The sequence below is a fragment of the Leptidea sinapis genome, chromosome 43 (genome assembly GCF_905404315.1).
Source record: "Leptidea sinapis chromosome 43, ilLepSina1.1, whole genome shotgun sequence".
NCBI lineage: Eukaryota > Metazoa > Arthropoda > Insecta > Lepidoptera > Pieridae > Leptidea > Leptidea sinapis.
Genome location: NC_066307.1, coordinates 3,299,238 through 3,318,854, shown reverse-complemented (window position 1 = coordinate 3,318,854; position 19,617 = coordinate 3,299,238).

The window sequence follows — 19,617 nt, the reverse complement described above, 5'->3', positions numbered from 1 at the left end:
CCTCATCCGTCTATCCGCCTGACTATTTTACTCAATTAAAAATATCTTGCCATCCCTCTTTCTGTTTGGGGGTGATTCGAACACTCAAACACGAGACCACCTACGAATATCTGATCAGTTCACCACATAGAACAATGGTAATCTAGCACGTGGTCTGCTGCCTTTCATATATCCCTGGACTATTAGAGGTTGAGTCTTTGAATCAACAAGATGTCCAGCTCAACCTCCATCCACTCAGATGAGCTGTTTGTGTAGATATGTGATTTAAGAAATGAATTCAAAGCTCCGAAATATTCGAATGATTGGACTACTTTTGATTATCCCCTTGACTAGACCCTTATCGTGCATCGCTTCTGTGGTCCAATAATAAATAATTTAATAAGGTTTCAATATATAAGATATTATATGATGTTAAATGGCTCATCAATTCAATGGTCAAATAAGAAATGTATGGCTACAGGTTGTGTTATTCTAGATTTAGCGTAGTTAATGTAGCAATCTATAATTTTTCGCAGCTACCCCTCGTACGAGATTGGAGATCCAAATAGGAACAATATTTATTACTGTTAGCTAACTTTGTATAATTGGAAATATATTGGAGACAAAAACAACAAGTTATTTGTTCTATAAGTTGTACAACCTGCAAGTTTGTAGAAGCTGCTCGTGTTGGTCATCTCAATGTGACAGAGAAATAACACACATTACCTTTTTATATTCAGGTATTACATTTTTTTTTTGTTAAATATGACGAACGAAGCATATGGTTTAATTTATGCTAAATTCTATCACAAATTTAACATTATTTTACAAAATAATCCTAGTCCCTTTTTTGTTTAACAAAATAATGTTTTGATCTTTCTACAATAATCCATGTGTGTCAGTAGCAGCAGTTCGTTGATAAAGTCTTATCACAACAACACGACAAAGTGATCTAACACGAGTGACACAACAAAGTTAATAATGAAGTTAGCAGTGTGAAGTTAGCAGCTGTGTCGCTTCGCGGTCAGCTTGAAGAAACTTCCTCCACAACATCCATGATCTACTTTACGTAGCTCGTGGCTGACCACGACTGTTGACACGCTGAACTTGTTACGTGCTTAGAGATATTATGATAAACTTTGGTTTATATAACTCGCTACACTGTGTGTATGTTATACAATTACTGGTTTTAATATAATATTGTACATTTGAATTTTACTTGTATCTTTGTAAGTGAGAATCATAACTAAACCAGATTATTGCAAACAACAAATTGTTGTTTTGTTTACACTTTATGTGTTGGACCTTTGTAATGTTATAATTTTTTATTTGTAGTATTTAATAATACTACTTTTGGTAAAAATGAATTGTGGGAACGAAAAAGTGGCCGCAGAATTGTTTAAGTTTAAATGAAAAATATAATATCAGAGCAGGGCGTAGATGCTAATGCTAAAGATATTTTCAAACAGGCTGGGTGTATTCCTTCTACCTAGTAGTAACCTCTGTAATCTAGTAATAAACCCTGTAACCTGGACGGGATGATAACGGACGGAGAGCCATATACGCCACCTGACGTAAAGATGGAGAAAAGAAAATCAATCCTATTGAATTTGTAAAAAGTTGTTGTTGAAAGCAATAAAAATAATTAAATACTTATAATTCTGACCGAGTTTATTAAAATGTCTCTTACAAAGCAAAAACGTGAATGAAATTAAAAGTCTAATAAAAGAAGAATTAAATATACTTCATTCAGGCTCACGGATCCCATTAGAGATATTAAACTCTCAAGATCAGCTTCTCAAATAACCAGCATCAGACATAACAATAACTTAGACAGAGTATAATGCTACACTAAGTAAATAAATCAAACTCTATATTTTAGGTCAAAATGACATCAATGAACAAAAGCTAAACCATTTACCAATGATCACCACTTCTCAATACCTAGATGATGAGAAGGAGTGGAGAGGAAATAATTGCTATTTTTTTAAAATCATTATTTATAGCTTGACCTGGAACATTTTATTGGACTTGCACCAAATGTTGACAAAGTAAAAATTCTATTAACACGTCTGAAAAACATCCTCATAGTACCTACATGACACATCTTTCCTCGACAAAACTTTCTCACATTTCACTAAGTTAACGAATGGGTTTTGGCAGGCCTCAAATATAGTACTGATGACGCATCTACCGTACAGTTCAGAACTTGCACCTAGTGATTTTACAAATAAAATTTGTAACCAAAATTTATGATCGGTGCGGGACTCGAACCGTCCCAACAATCTTTCCATCTGAGCCAACCATTCGAGTACGCATGGGTCGTAAGTTTTGTTATATCTTGTTCAACTCTCAAGGTTGTGGCTCCATCTGCAGGATCTTCTTTACAGTTTATAACTTGCTCTACCCCAATATTGGCATATAAGGAAATTGACTTGAGATGTCGATCTTTCAAATCTAAACAATTCGTTATTTTGAATTTTGTGATTTTTAATTCATGTGAAAGTATATAATATTTAAGTTACAACTACTATGGCAAAATTGAGATAAAATTGCACGGCATGAAATTATTTTATGAGAGATAATAATTAATTTTGAAAATTGCAGTTGTCAGACAGACAGTCAGACGGACAAACTAATGCATGGATGGCGGATCCTTAATAATAGGGTTCGTTACTTTAAAGAACTTAGTAATTGCAATCTGTCTATTATACTATCAGTCTATGGTATCGGTGCCGCATGCTCAAATATTTATTACTACCAGAATATTATATTTGCGAGCTAACGACAAGGGAGCGTTGGCTGGTAATATAATGGGGATTACTGTTCAATATAAACGAATAACTGTTTACAAACAAGACGCAGCTAGACCGCCACTTAATAACTATTGACATATTACAAAATCCAAAATATTAAGCAATGATCATTACACAAATAAAATTTGAAAAACAAAATTTTATGCACGATGCGGGATTCAGACCCACAACCTCCGGCGTTCCGTGCCGGTGTTCTAACCAACTGAGCTAACCGTTCGATTACCACCTCGCTATAAAATTCTGTTTGCTTTGTTCAACTCTCAGGTTGATAATTAAGAACCTCCTGCTTTTTTGAAATCGGTTAAAAAGCATTTTTGCGTTTCCTGTGCAAGCGGAAAATGGGTTACTACCCGTACTTGTACCCGACTGCGTATCTCGTCGGTTGCCTCGGATACAACACTCTGGAAACCACACGGGCTCTCGACCAGGCCACTACCTTGCTTAAAGTAAGCCGGGGCTTAATAGATGCCCCTGGTATTCATAATGCGCTGATTCGATTGTATACACTCGACAATTATATTCGTAGTAGAAATCACCGTCTGCTGGCGGTACCCGAGTGTCGCACGGTAGCACGCACTGCGATGCCCGTGCCGCGAGTCTTGAAATTGTTTAATCACCTCGTAGAAGCCCGCCCTGATTGTTATCTATTTACTAATAGACTTGAGGTATTGGTGCAGTTGCTGCTCCAACTTTTATATTAGAAACATATTAAGATTTATAGCGATGACCTAGGAAGAAATATGGGGTTGATTTTGCATAAAATTAGTAACGGGCAGTTAGTATCAAATATTTGTATGCCAGGGGCAAGTTACTATCAAATTATAAAAAGAATTCTTAGTGATACTCACTGCTCTAATACCTCTATTATTGTTATGATTGGGAGAAGAGGGAATTAAAAAAAAATGTTCTACAAAAATTATACAATGAGTTAAATAGTTTAAAAATAGAAAATCTTATAATATTCACACTGCCATTCATACAGGATTTGCCACAGGAAAACAAAGCAAGAGACAATTTGAATAATATGTTAACCCTATTGTCTCATTCAAATTATGTGACATATAATGGTAATTTATTATGTAGTAACATACACATAATTGATATTAATAATATAATTAATCATAAATGTAAAATGTTGACATTTGATAGGTTACACCTATCTAATTTTTATAAAAGACAGATAGCTAAATCGCTATCCTTTTATTTATTTTAGAACTCAGCCAATTATTTGGCAACCCGGTCCCCTGCTTCTATTGAGTAGGTTAGTAAGTCGATTAGCTCTGCTTCTATTGAGCAGTGTAATAGCTTGTTGGACTCTGCTCCTATTGAGCAAAGTAATTATTATGATTAACTCTGCTTCTATTGAGCAGTCTTATAGTTTAGTTTCTGGTTTGGAATATGTTCCAAATTATTTAAATTAGTCAATAAGACAATAGGGGACTCCTCTAGCAATATAAATACACAATGTACAAGTAATAGTAAACATAATAATTGTAAAGTTATAAACCTGATGCACCAAAATATACAAGGATTGTTAGGTAAAGACCTGGAACTGGAGTTACTAATGAACCATGAAAATATTGATATCTTATGTCTTACTGAACACTGGCTTAGAAAATATGAGCTCATTTTTAACTCCAGTGGTCATCGGGTGGCAAGTGTGTTTAGCAGAGAAAAGGCAACACGTGGCGGCTCTCTTATACTTATATGTAAATCATTTAAATTCAAAGACCGTAAAGATATTGTGGGCCTCTCTGTTGAACGTACCATTGAAATAGCCTGTGCAGAGCTTAAGTGTGCCATTGTTGTAAGTATATACAGACCCCCCGATGCATTATATGAGTTATTTGAGAGTGTATTGGAGGAGGTTCTATCAAAATTATCAGAATTAACTTATTAGAAAAATCCACCACAAGTATTAGATTCAAATCTTTGTTTAAATCATATAATTTATCAAATATTTTCTTAGAACCTACTAGAGTAACCAGCACCTCTAAAAGCTGTATTGATAATATTTTTACTAATTATAAACCTATTTCTCAATCAATAATTAGTAAACTGAGCTCAGACCACTTTGGTCAATTAGCCTCTTTTAATATTGAAGGGAACAAATGTACTTCAACTAAAAAGTTTATGTTTGTTCCGGTAAACAATAGGCGAATGGAGAAATATAGAGGCAATGTTTCAGAAAAACTCTCAAACTTGTATTTGAATTATAACAGTACTCCAAATTAGATGTATGGTAAGTTATTTAAAATAATTAAAACAGAGTTTGCTTCTATATTTACTTCAAAGACAGTCAACTCGGGTGGTCTCTTGTCATTTAACAACTGGGCAACAGCTGGTATTCATAGGAGCAGACAACGGTTATATGAATATGATATATAGTGAGAGATCATCAGGTAATCATGATGCATCTTTCCTTGTATATGTGAAAAATTATTCAAAATTATTTAAGAAAGTATGTACTATTGCTAAGTGAATGCATATTAGAGAAATAATTAAAAATGCTTCAAATAAAATAAAAATGACTTGGAAAGTTATAAACTGGGAATTTGGAAGAGCGAAAGACTGCAAGTTTGAAAATAATCTAATAATAAACAATACAAAAATCCACTCTGAGCAGGAAGTAGCTTCTGCTTTTGAGAAATTTTTTTCTGACATTCCAGTTTCCATCTCAAGCACCCTTATCTCCTCCACCAGTGTTGCCGAGTCACTTCTTTTGGAAATTGTTAAGGAATGTATACAAAATTTCAAATTGAGTGTTGTTAGCCCAGCAGAAATAATTAAAACTTTCAGATCCTTAGAAATGAAAAAAACTAATGATATATGGGGCATATCTGTAAAAATAATAAGTTCTGTTATTGACGTCATAGCACCATATCTAGCACTAGTTTTTAATAGCTGTATTGAACATGGCGTGTTTCCTGACCTTCTGAAGTATAGTAAAATTACACCAATATTTAAATCGGGACTCACTTCTGACCCGGATAACTATCGCCCTGTTTCGGTGTTGCCGACCCTTAGTAAAATTTTTGAAAAAATTATTTTAAGCCAAATGCTTACTCACTTTAACACTTATAAGTTACTTCATATAAAACAATTTGGCTTTACTAGGGGACGCTCGACTACGGATGCAGGTGTTGAACTCATCAGGAATATTTTTGAGGCCTGGGAGGAATCACAGAATGCACTTGGTATCTTCTGTGATTTATCTAAGGCTTTTGATTGTGTTCAACATTCAACGCTGGTCAGGAAGCTATGCCACTATGGTATAATAGGATCTGCACTCGATATTCTCATCTCATATTTAAATAATAGGATTCAGAGGGTCGAGGTGAATGGCAGGAGAACTCCTGGGACTCCTCTCGGTATTGGGGTACTACAAGGGTCTATTCTTGGACTCTTCCTCTTCCTAATTTATATTAATGATCTACCTAACCTTGTAGAAAAAAAACACAAGTTGGTATTGTTTGCGGATGACACTTCACTTACATTCAAAGTGAAACGAAGCCAAGTTTTATATGACGAAGTAAACAATGCTCTATCTGACATCGTGTACTGGTTTAACGTCAATAACCTATTGTTAAATAATCATAAAACCAAATATATTAAATTCACCGCGCCAAATGTCAAAAATGTAGATGCGAATATTTTATTAAATGGAGAGGTGGTAAAACCAGTGGAATCTGCTATATTTCTTGGCATTACTCTTGATTCCAAATTGCAGTGGGGCCCCCATATTGAAGGATTGGCGAATAGGCTTAGTTCTGCAGCATATGCGGTTAAGAAAATCAGACGGTTAACAGAAATAGATACGGCGAGATTAGTATACTTTAGTTATTTTCATAGTATTATGTCCTATGGTATATTGTTATGGGGCAGTGCGGCCGATATTAATACTATCTTTGTGCTGCAGAAGAGGGCTATTCGCGCGATTTATAACCTAGGTCCTAGAGAATCATTAAGAGAAAAATTTAAAGAAATAAACATTTTGACTGTTGCTTCTCAATACATTTTTGATAATGTTTTGTATGTTCATAAGCACATTGTGGAATTTTCTAGAAACTGTGACATTCATAATGTTAACACGAGGAACAAACATAAACTTGTTATGCCTACTACTCGGTTGGGTCGAGTTAGTAAGTCTTTTGTTGGGCGATGTATATGCTTCTACAATATGATCCCAGAAAATGTACAAAACAAATGTGATACGAAATTTAAAAGAATTGTTAAAAACGTTTGTGTGGGAAAGGTTATTATAGCATAAACGATTTTCTTAATGACACCACGGACTGGGATTAAAGCGAACACCCTCAGGCTCTTTAATTATTAATGTTTATTGTACGATATTACATTGTAATCCATATTTTATATGAAAAAAAAAAGCCCGCTGAGTTTCTTGCGCCCATTCTTCTCAGGTCTGAGGCAGTCTCTTTTGAATGGGTGGTAGATTTTGACGTTCAATAAGTGATTATAAATCCTATTTTGAATAAAAATATTTGAATTTGAATTTGAATTTGAATTTAATCAAAATAAAAAAATATAATGATGAATTGAATTGAATTAGACCAAACTATGTAAATAAAATATAAAAGTTTTAAAAACAACAGAGAGAACAAGTGCCCCGCAGAGAGAAGCACTTGACGCGCCTGGCCATGTTAAAATGGAAGACATGAAGGGTTTTTTGGGGCAAATAGTGAAGTTTGATGAAAAGTGGATTCTATGAGATAATTCCATGTGAACATTGCAATGGCCGTCTGCAAGTCAAACACCGTAATAATGCTTAAGAGTGAAGCTACTCAGCTGTGGTCAAGAAATAACAGCATAAGATATCCATTGTACTGAACTTCGATCATCGATGGCGAAATAAGCAATAAGACAATATTTTTTTACGAGATTTAGTTGTTTACATGGTAAAGATTTTTTCTTCTCATGAAGCAAGCAAACAAGAAATGACTTCCCAGATTTGTTGGGTTCCCAATTAAATCCACAATTCTACCGACGAGACAAAATTGACCTTCCCATGGGATGAGAGAAATGTATAAATTACGAAATTAGATCGATTAAATAAATATGATATTTTGCCGTATTATAAAATGTTTAAATTTTTCAATACGACAATTTCATAAACACGATGTGACTCAAGCATCGGCATATAACTTTTACGAACAAAGAGATGTTTTTCTAAGAATCTGATTCTGGACAGATTCTTACATTTCTTGGAGGACGAGGTAAAAAATTTAAACAAATTTATATGCATTAAGTTGGTGATCGACCCCTGCATTCCTAAAATATAAATTATAAATTTAAAAAAACAACACCCAATAAAATTATTGGGTGTTGTTTTTAAATCCAACTGGTTAAAAAACCAGATCATAATAATTAGAAAGGTCTTGTTTTATAAGTTATGGATAAGATGATTTATTAGTTACAGTTACGTATTTCTAGATATCGAACATCATGTTGTTATGTTTGTAGCCTTCTGTTGTATTTACAATAAATATGTTCGCAACATTTCTCTTGTTAGATCCCAATTTATCACGAAATGATTTATATATTGAAGATTAGCTGACCCGACAGACGTTGTTCTGTATATTATAAATAAAATAATGTTATTATATGAATTTGTCAATAATATATCATAACATCAAAAATTACTTTATAAAATATGCACCCTGCTGTCGTAATGAAATTGTTTCACAGCAGAACTGTCAAACCGTGCGTCAATTAATTCTCTCATAGAAATTATGTATGGACACATCAAAGGAAAAAAAAATGTTGTTTTTATTTAATTTAGCAGAATTTTTATAATTATTCACCTTTTAAACCTTCTCTGGACTTCCACAAATAATTCAAGACCTAAATTTGCCAAATCGGTCCAGCCGTTCTCGAGTATTAGCGAGACTAACGAACAGCAATTCATTTTTATATATATTGATAAATGTGTATTAAAGACAGGTTCGTGTATAAAAAAGGTGATGAGGACAGAATGTGGCTTCTGAATGTGCTATCGGTTTCTTAAGAATTACAATATTATATTGGTGAAGGTATTTAGTTAAGTTTAAATAAATATGTTACCACTATGTTTGAAGGATACATGTTGTCTGAGTTAAGTGGATGCAGGCCTACAGGCCTAAGGGTAGTCAAGTATCAAGATATACTTTACGAATTTTGCTGTTTGAATCTCTATCAAATTTACCTATATGTTAACCTCGCATCATCGTTACTAATATTTTAAATGCGAATGTATGATTGATTGTTTGTTTGTGACGTTTTCACGCCTAAAATACTTCATAAAATTTCATACATGTTCAATCATACGTTACAGAGGAGGATAATATACTTTTCATTCCAAAATTTTAAGCTCTCAAGAAAGCTATGGAAGTAAAACGAATTTGGGATTATTTGCTAAATTCAAGATAACACGTAACAATATGAATTTCGCTTCCAAGGTTCTCAGGAGTACTAATGTAAAAGTAGTACTACTACTACTCATTTCAGAAATTCAAGATGGCTTCCATGCAAAGTTATGAATATAACAATATGGTTTACGTTCTCAAAAAAAGAGCACAGACCGAAATTTCGAAACAAAATGAGGCTCCCCAAAAACTTATCATTATGTATGGATATGGTTTCCAAGGTTGTTGGAGTTGCTGACACTGAATTGAAATATATGCAAAAATAATACATATGCATGGTATATACGTATACCTTTATTTTACTTTCTCTACTCTAGAACATACCTAGTGATAGATATATCCGGAACCATTAGAACCTGTCTGATTTATCCAATTTGTGTTTTATTTTTATACTTAATATTTTTGGTCGTTATTGTATTATATATATTATAAATTTAAATATTTGTCAAATTATTGACTTATTTCACATCTTTCACACACACGTGATATATTTTTCTAAGCTTTCCCGAGGGGGCGTGATTTAAAGTGAACGAAGTCGCAAGTATAAGCAAGTTTAATATAAAAATAAACCAGGCTTAGAATTTCTATTAAAGTATGTTTAGGTATTTATCTACAAATAAAATAGGTATTTAACATCGAATATTTAGATCTACCGGACCGTAAATTAAATATGCAGCTCAGACTTTATTAATCAGATAGAATTACTGCCAAACACTAACACTAACGTTATAAATAATAAATATTATTATATAATAAAAGAGATATTTATATAAAAGTTACTAAAAACTAGAATATCTAAAACATAAGATATAAAAGTATAGTTTTATTCATAATATTTTGTTTGATTTCCATAGTGTGTAAGGATTGTTTTTAATATTTGTTAAATACTTAAAGCGAATTAATTGCGACAGTAACAACATCTTTATTATGCACCAATACATCGGTTTATTCAACCTAGTTTTACTTTTGTTGGTCGACTGGTTTAGTTGAAAGATATAAATACGCCATTATTTCGCTAGTTTCCCATTTTATGGACAACATACCTCTAACAACTTCCTATTAGTTTGAACATGTTTGATGGGCGATGATCCCTTTGGATGGGCGAAATTATTGCCTCGTTAATTTTTAATGACATTATATAGTAACAAGAATTTATCAAAGGTGTATTTGTTTAAAAAAAACGATATAGGTGATATTAAATACTACTGCCAAACCAAACTTATTACAAATATAGAAGTTATTACAAATATCAACACTGGATCAAAAACACTTGACTTTGTGAATGAATATAATGTCATGAAGAGGAAATAAACTGACGAATAAATCTAGCCTGGAAAAAATATTGAAGCCAGAAGGAAATTTTAAAAGGAAACTACAGCTTAGAATTCAAGAAAACGGTAATGGAAACCTGTGTTCATCCAACTTTGTTATATGGCTGCCAAACATGGGTGTTTACGAAGAAAATACAACACTTAATAAGGACAAGTCAGCGCGGAATGGATAGAAGCATGCTTAAATTAAGGAAAATTAATAAGATACATAGCCAGAAGATAAGAAAGAAAACAAAACTAACTGATGCCTTAAGTCAAGCATTAAAAATAAAGTGGCAATGGGCCGGACACATTTCCAGACTAACAGACGCTAGATGGACCATTCAGACCACAACATGGAAGGGCCCTGCAGGAAAGAGAAATGTTGGCAGAACGCATAAAAGGTGGACCGATGAGATTAGAGGGGTTGCCGGAACTAACTGGCTTGAAAAAGGAAAAAATAGAAAGGAATGGAGGACGCCTTTACCCAATTGGGATCCATTTGAAAATTATGAAGAAAACTAACATAGTGCATGCATTATAACTTACTAACATAGAAGTTAATAATAAAATAATCATGTTTGTCGACTAACCGTACTAACATACTAACACTAAAATGTAGAAAATCAAATGGGAAATCATTAATAAAGGCTTTATTTTTATTTATTTTATTTTGGCATCAAACAGTCACAAAATTTACAAATTTAATGTTACATAATTACTCGACAGAAGACTTATAGTGCCGAAAATTACAATGTTAAATTAAATACCTGGTTCTAAACATAAACATAAACATGAAGAGTTAACAATTACAAAAAACGTATACAATACAATAACTTAACTATATTTTATTAATTAACTAACAATAACTTTATTTTATTAACAAGATTACATAAGTTTGAGAATTAATTTCTTTCTACATTCTTTATAAGGTAACCCAAAAACATCCATATCAGAAAATCTTTACTGTAGGAGTTAAGTGCTCGTGGTATAAAGCTATTCAAAGTATATTTTTTTGTGTAGCGTGGTGAAACAAAGATATTTAATTTACGACAGGAGCGGATGGGAAGTTTGGCGCGTGATTTAAATGATATTTTTGAAAGTAGATAAGGACAGTCAATCTTATTATTTAGAATTTTATAGATAAATATAAAATCGATGAATTTACGACGATTAACTAAGCTAAGAATATTTAATGAAAGTGAGTCTGCATAAGAAGGAGTCGTATTGGAGTTATAGTTTAAAGTGTTTATAATTTTCTTTTGCACTTTTTCTATTCTATTTTTATGGAACTTATAGTTAGGATTCGCAACGCTCTTGTGATTCCTCTGGTGTTGCAAGAGAATGTGGGCGGCGGTGATCACTTAACACCAGGTGACCCGTACGCTCGTTTGTCCTCCTATTCCATAAAAAAAAAACAGTGTTTTGGCTATAATTTATAAAGTTTATTTCAACAGGGGAACTTACATGATTAAGGGCAGTTGGAGTATTAGTAATTGGCGCATTGTTTGAGGGAATAAATACGCTGTGAAAGTAATTATTAAAATATGAACAAATTTGTTCTCCACCCTATATAATTTCACCCTGGTAATTCAATTTGTCTGGTATACAACCTCTCGACATTTTTGAAAGAAAACAAATGATCAGAAATATTTTGGATACTTATTAATTTATTATTTTTTAGCTTTATTATTGTTATTATTATTATAAATACTACTGCTTGGCAAGCAGGACCTACTAATCAGTCTTAATTCTATTCATGTTCTTTTTTTTTTTCACAATTTATAGGTAAATATGATATTTTGTTTAAGATGCTCTATGCAAATATTGTTAATCTATGGACGAGATAGGAATTACTCAGCTAGAGTTTAAACACCCGTGTACAGTGTACGGTTCGTGTGCTAATATCAAAATGGGTCAGGCAAACTCTCACGAATAATTAATTCATGTTGTATTACGGTAAGTGATTGCTAAATAATCTGACTATGGACCTCGGGTTGTCTTATTCTTCCTATATTTAAAGAGCGTCCATGATTATATAAGTTAATTAATAACTGTGGAAATAATATTTATTATATGTATCAAATACTCATTTTGAATACCTTCAGATTATCATTTTATGGCTGAACGCTCCATGGCACTCTTAATAAGAAATCGACAGATTTCAACAGACTGTAAATTGAAATATAATGACCAACGTAGATTCTCTAAGTCAAGAGATATTCTAACCGATTGTTGTGTCATGCAACGAAAATACTTCTAAATGGCAGTTCTTCCCCCTCCAGTAGGTCCGTAGGTTCACGGTCCTTACTTAACAAATTATTTGATTATTTGTCCATGGAGTGGTACTATTTAACTTTGGATCGGAAGTATAAGATATGTACAGCAATACAACACCAAGTCGTACATCAAGTTACCAGTGGGAGGCTCCTTTGCACAGGATGCCGGCTAGATTATGGGTACCACAACGGTGCCTATTTCTGCCGTGAAGCAGTAATGTGTAAACATTACTGTGTTTCGATTTGAAGGGCGCCGTAGCTAGTGAAATTAATGGTCAAATGGGACATAACATCTTATGTCTCAAGGTGACGAGCGCAATTGTAGTGCCACTCAGAATTTTTTGAGCTTTTGACGAATACGGAGCGGCACTGTATTATAATGGGCAGGGCGTATCAATTACCATCAGTTGAACGTCCTGCTCGTCTCGTGCCCTATTGAAAAAAAAAACAATACAATATATTTTGTTATCAGCACTTTTCTGGATTGTCTTTCACTATTGAAGTGTTCAAAGTATTCACACCATATTCATTATAATATAAATTCACACCGTAATATTTATAATATTGCCAGATGATATACATATTTCTTTCCTGACCTCTCAAATAATAAAACGGGTCAAGTACGTTCCGTACCATCGCACAAGATATATATATATATCTTGTACTTCGTGTTATATATATATATATATAAATATATATATATAACACGAAGTAAGTAATTTTTAAAACAAGAAAGGGCGCTTTAATATTATGTTCAAATTTTATATTTAGAACTCACCATCTTGGTTATTTTGATTATTATTATTAATTGTTATGGCAGCAACAGTAAGCCACTCTCTGTCAACATGCTACCTGTCTAACTCTTAGATCATATTTTATATGTTTAGATAGCTGTGTAAACGTCAAAAAAAAATGAGTTCAGAGTTAATCTCTATTTTGAGTAATGCACGCACACTAACACAGTGTCATATAAATCGCGTGTGTAATCGATCACTTTGGTGTCCATCCATCTGTGAAGGCCCTTTATTTCAGGAACGGGTGAAGAATCAAGTTGAAATTAATACCTAGTACTTAATATAACACTTTTTTATGAAAGCTGATGGTAATTTATACACACTACCCATTATAATGCAGTGACACTCAGGATTATTGAAGAACCAATTAAGAAGAAATATATTTATATATATAAAATTCTCGTGTCACGGAGTGCGTAACTAACGTGCGACGTTTGCTGGGTCAGCTAGTTATATATGTATATATATAATAATATGTAAGCATTACTGTGTTTCGGTCTGAAGGGCGCCGTAATAAGTGAAATTATAAGGCAAATGAGACTTGATAACTTAAGTCTCAACTTGACGATATTTTAATAAAAAAGATGGATTACTGCAGCCACAGTACTCTAAAGGTTCCTTTTAAAGTTTGCTTACATTTTTAACACGCATTTATTATCTTTATACATATAGTAATAACTCTGTTAGTGCGACTTTGAACATACTTTTCACCCATTTAAAAATGTTAAAACAACGAAATTTTACACACCGTTCGAGGATATGTCCCATTTTTCTTATCAGAATCTTCAGGATAAACGATTTTTTTATGTCCGATACCAGGTAGTGTCTTTGTGCCTATGGCGCGTGCTAATTCGTTACAACGACATCAATAACCTGCAATACAATTTGCCCTGTGCTGCCCCGGGGCGTAAAAAGAATAGGGTAGTCCCAGGTCCAAGGGTGTCGTAAGAGGCGACTACGGGCTTTTTGAAAGTGGGAGAGTCACGCTGCTGTCTTATGACGTCAGCACAATCGCGCCAGACTCGTCCGGGTTACTTACCACACTCGCACAGAATACCGGCGTGAAGTAGCGGCCTAGTGCCGCTATATTTCGCATAGGTTAGTGTCGAGGACTGGAGGCCATTCCCCCCGTCCTTTCCCCCCCCCCCCCTCCCCCAACAAAATATGTTACCCCAGGAGGGTACCGGCTCTTGTAGAGCCGGAGAATCCCTCCCCGAGCAATCGCGCTCGGGCTGCCCCTCGTATTCTGGGGAGGGCACAGTACCGCGTATGTCACAGGACAAACAGGGCAGCAACACCACGGCACCCCGCTCCACGCTTAATGTGGACTTTTGTAACATCTGGGAAATTCACTCCAACTTAAACGCCGTCCACCACCACCTTGAGACGGCGCAGCCGGCCTTGTGTTTCCTTACGGAGACGCAGATATCTCGACCTAGCGATACGTCATATTTAACGTACCCCGGGTACACAATTGAGCATAATTTCATGCCTCATGCCGGGGTATGTGTGTACGTTAGGGAGGATATCTGCTGTCGCCGTCTCGGCAATTTTGAGGGTAGGGACCTGTCTACTCTCTGGCTCCGCGTAGATTTAGAGGACCGCGTCCGCATCTATGCGTGTGTCTACAGGTCCCATAGTGGTAACGCAGAAACGGATCACCTCATGGGCTGCGTTCAAGCGGCATTTGATGACGTGCTTGCTCAGATCCCCTCCGCTGAAATCGTAGTCTTGGGTGATTTCAACGGGCACAATGCCGAATGGCTTGGATCACGTACCACAGACTACGCAGGGTGATCTGTGCATAATTTTGCATTGACGTATGGTCTGTCCCAATTGGTTGAGTCGCCGACGCGGCTCCCGGATGTGGATAGCCACATGCCGTCCTTATTAGATCTTCTGCTGACTACACATCCCGACGGTTACCAGGTCTCTGTCGACGCCCCTCTCGGAACGTCCGACCATTGCCTGGTCAGGAGTGTAGTGCCTATCCGACGCCAACGTCGCAGACCACCAGCGACCCGCCGCATTTGGCACTACAAGTCAGCAGATTTTTTCATTTCAATATTCTTTATTGATAAATGATATTACAACGGAAATGTACAGCGATTTACCTTTGAACATTAAACATGAGAAGGCTAAACAACTTTGAGGCTAGGAAAGAGAAGGAACGCCTATTAAAGTTTTTACAAACATAATAACATAAATCTCGTTAAGCCAATCTATAACTGCTACAATTACTAAAATAAATTGCGACAATAACATCCAATACGTATTATTTGAAAATAATTACGCTTGTTACAATATATATTCACAAATCTAAAAGTTATAATTTAATTATGTCCATCACAATGTACAACCAAATACAACCACAGCGAGCCACCTCGCCTCCCCGGATCTCACGGCGCTAGGAACCGAGCGGGGTCGCGGCGCTGTGCCCCTGGCTCCAATCGTTTGTTATGTTCGTGCTCATGTTAGGCTTGAGTTGGGGGAAACAAAAGGTAGTGCTGTGGTAAGTTACGCGTGTATCGATGATTGTTAATTTTATAAGCTATATTCGAAATCAATGGATTTTTGTTAGTTAAATTTTTTAAGTAAAATGTACGTGAAAGTTTTAAAGTGTAGTCATGTAGAAGTGGGAAATTAATTCTGTGGTGTAGTTTAGTCAGGTTTGTTCTAAAAGGGGTATTAAAAGCAATTTTTATTGCTTTATTTTGCAATATTTGTAGCAACTTATGATTAGATATACAAGTAGAACTCCAAACGGGACATGCATACGTAATGCAGGGACGAACGAGAGTACTGTATATTCTCAGTTTAGTATACGGGCTTAAATTACTTTTGCGATTTAAAACGGGACTAAGGGCACCCAGGGCTTGGGCGCCTTTTACATGCACGTGCTTAACATGCTTTGACCAGTGGAGTTTATTATCCATTAATACTCCAAGATACCGAACAGAGCTTCGCCAGGGGATTTCATGATCAGCGATAATAAGACGTCGTTTCGGGGCTTTGCGATGACGTGTAAACAAGATAGCCTCCGTCTTAGACTCGTTTAATTTCAGCTTCCATTTAGAGAAGTATGTACAAAGCAATTCGATTGCAAGTTGTAATCTGCTAATTATAAGATCGACATCGTCAGATGAAGTATATGAGGCTGTGTCATGCGCAAAACATGCAAGGCTAGTATGCGGTTGGATAGGGATGTCATTAAGAAAGATGAGGAACAAGTATGGGCCTAGAATAGATCCCTGAGGAACACCAGCAGGGGAAAGAAAACATGATGACTTGGATTTGTTGTAGTGAACTATGAATTGGCGGTCGGAAAGATAGGACTTAATAAGTTTTACAAGATCTAGTGGAACATCTAGATTGACTAGTTTGTGAAGTAAGCCTTCATGCCACACACTATCAAAAGCTTTTTCAATGTCTAATAAGAACATACCTGTTGACTTATGAAGACTTAGGTTATGAGAAATATGCTCTGATACTCTAGCTAATTGTTGCACTGTAGAATGTTTGGATCGAAAGCCGAATTGTTCGTTAATAAGTATATGATCAGAAACACATAATAAACGGGTGTAAATAATTTTTTCAAATAACTTACCTAAGGACGGGAGTAAACTAATTGGACGATAATGAGTAGGATTTGATTCGTCTTTATCCGGTTTTTTTAAAGGAATAACTTTGGCCCTTTTCCAAACTTTAGGAAAATACCCAAGAAATAGGCAGCCATTAAAGATTTTTGTTAGGAAGACTACAGCCTTTTGCGATAAGTTTTTGAGCATTATATTGTGAATATCATCGTGTCCTGGAGCTTTGTGGGTCTTGAGCGCACGAAGTGCTTTACGAATCTCTATAGGACGCACTATTCGGATTGGCTTCACAATTGGGAACTCATCAATCCTTGTTAAAGAGTCACTTATTACAGTCTCGACTTCAGGACTTTGCCAATCCTTAGTTAGATTCATATTACTTTGGAATGCGGTAGCAAGAGTATCACACTGTTCGGAAGGGCTATTGGTAAAAGTGCCGTCAGGACGCATTAGTGCTGGAATTACAGTGGACTTAGGCTTTAGGGATTTTGTAATGCGCCATAGGTCGGCTGAGGGATTATCAACCTTAGCAAGCTCATGATTCCAAGTATTGTCAAGGTGGATTCTAACATAATATTTGATGAGGTGGCAAAGTCTATTTATTACACTTCGTATATATTTTTTATCATTACCGCTAGGGAGCTTATAATCCATACGTCGCAGGTAGTTTTTGTATTTAATCATATTGAAAATATAGCGGGGTAGCTTTGGAGGTTGTAAACTAGTCATGGCCGTTGGGACAGCATACTCTTTGGCAGCAAGAAGCGTAGTGTGCAAGACATCAACAGCCAAGTCGATCTCACTTGTAGTGTTAAATGTAGTTGAATCGAGACATATAATTTCGTCCATTTTTGACCTGTAATGGCTCCAGTTGGCATCTTTGAAGCGATAGGATACTGTTGTAGGAAGACGAGACACGGTGCCATCAATACTAAAAATTAAGGGGTAATGATTAGATGAGAGAGCTATTTCAGCTTGGATATCACTTATGCTAACAATATTCTTGGAAAGGACCAAATCAGGCTTTGACGGTTTATATCGCGAAGAATAATTAACTTGAGTTGCTCTACTGGAGTAGTGGATTGAGTAGTCATTTTGTTTAGGCCAAATATGCCTAAAGGGTTTTTATAAATAGTGAAACAGTCACCGCATTAATTAATTAATTTACTAATGAATTAAATATTGTGGGTGCACAAAGAGTTGCACTAATTCCTTCTCTTTCCTACCTGCACCCTATCCCTCCCACTTACGGAGTAGCGCGAGCGCAGCGGATCGATGCGTTCCGCGAGGAGTAATTACTTAGTTAGTATTGAATGAGTATTGAACTTGTATTGAGCAAATATTGAACTTGTCAACGCCGTGATAACTCATTAATTCGTCTCCTTACCTGTAATCTCGCGATCAAGTGTCTTGTGAGCCCTAGTTTTATAATTATCGAACTCGGGAAGAAAGAGTGGCCACTCAAAGAAAACGTCTACAAAATAAAGAGGGAAATTCGCGACCCGGCACGTGGTGGAAGAATTGCTGCTGCTCTGGTAAGTCCTCCTGTCTTATTTCCTTACACCGGCTTCCTAATTAAAATTTTCACCTAGATCCAGCGCATACATATTTTTTGGTCACTTCGGCCAGGGATATCTAACTTAATTAAATTTGTTAATTCTGTTAGTCGGCCGCCATATTAAATTGTTAATACTTAATACGTTGGCTGTTTCACTGTTTCGATGGCCACTTCTAAATCACAAGAACAAATATTTGACCGTAATTTACGTAGGTTAGAAATTAAAGTAAAGGCCTACTTTACACGTATGCAGGATATGTACGATAGTATTGCGAAGTTGGATACTGCCGATAAAATAGACACATTTTTGTCTAAGGCTAGTACGATCGACATTATTCGATCGGACTTTGTACGTACATTAGACGAACGTAATGAGTTGTTAGCTTCAGAAGTAAACGCTGGTGAGCCAAATTATGCAGCCATGCTTGCTTTTGAAGACCTATATGCGTCTGTTAGATTCAAATACTCGCAGTTGTCATCGCGTCCCAATACACACAATACCTGTGAAACCAAAATGGCGTTTCACAAGTCAAGCCCAAAATTACCGAGGCTTGAATTAATGTCTTTTAATGGCGAATTAGAAAATTGGCCTATATTTTATGAAACATTCAAGTCAAGTATTCACGAAAATATAGAACTAAATGATAGTGAGAAAATTCAATATTTAATGGGTAAATTAACGGGAAAGGCATTAACTATTTGTCAGGGTTTTATGCCAACGGCTGAAAACTATTCGGTTCTCTGGCAGACATTAATTAATAAATATAACGACAAACGCGTACTGGCTGCATCGTACTTCGATAAGCTGTTAAACTTACCTTCCGTTAACGAAGATAACTTCATAGATAAATATTCATCTCTAA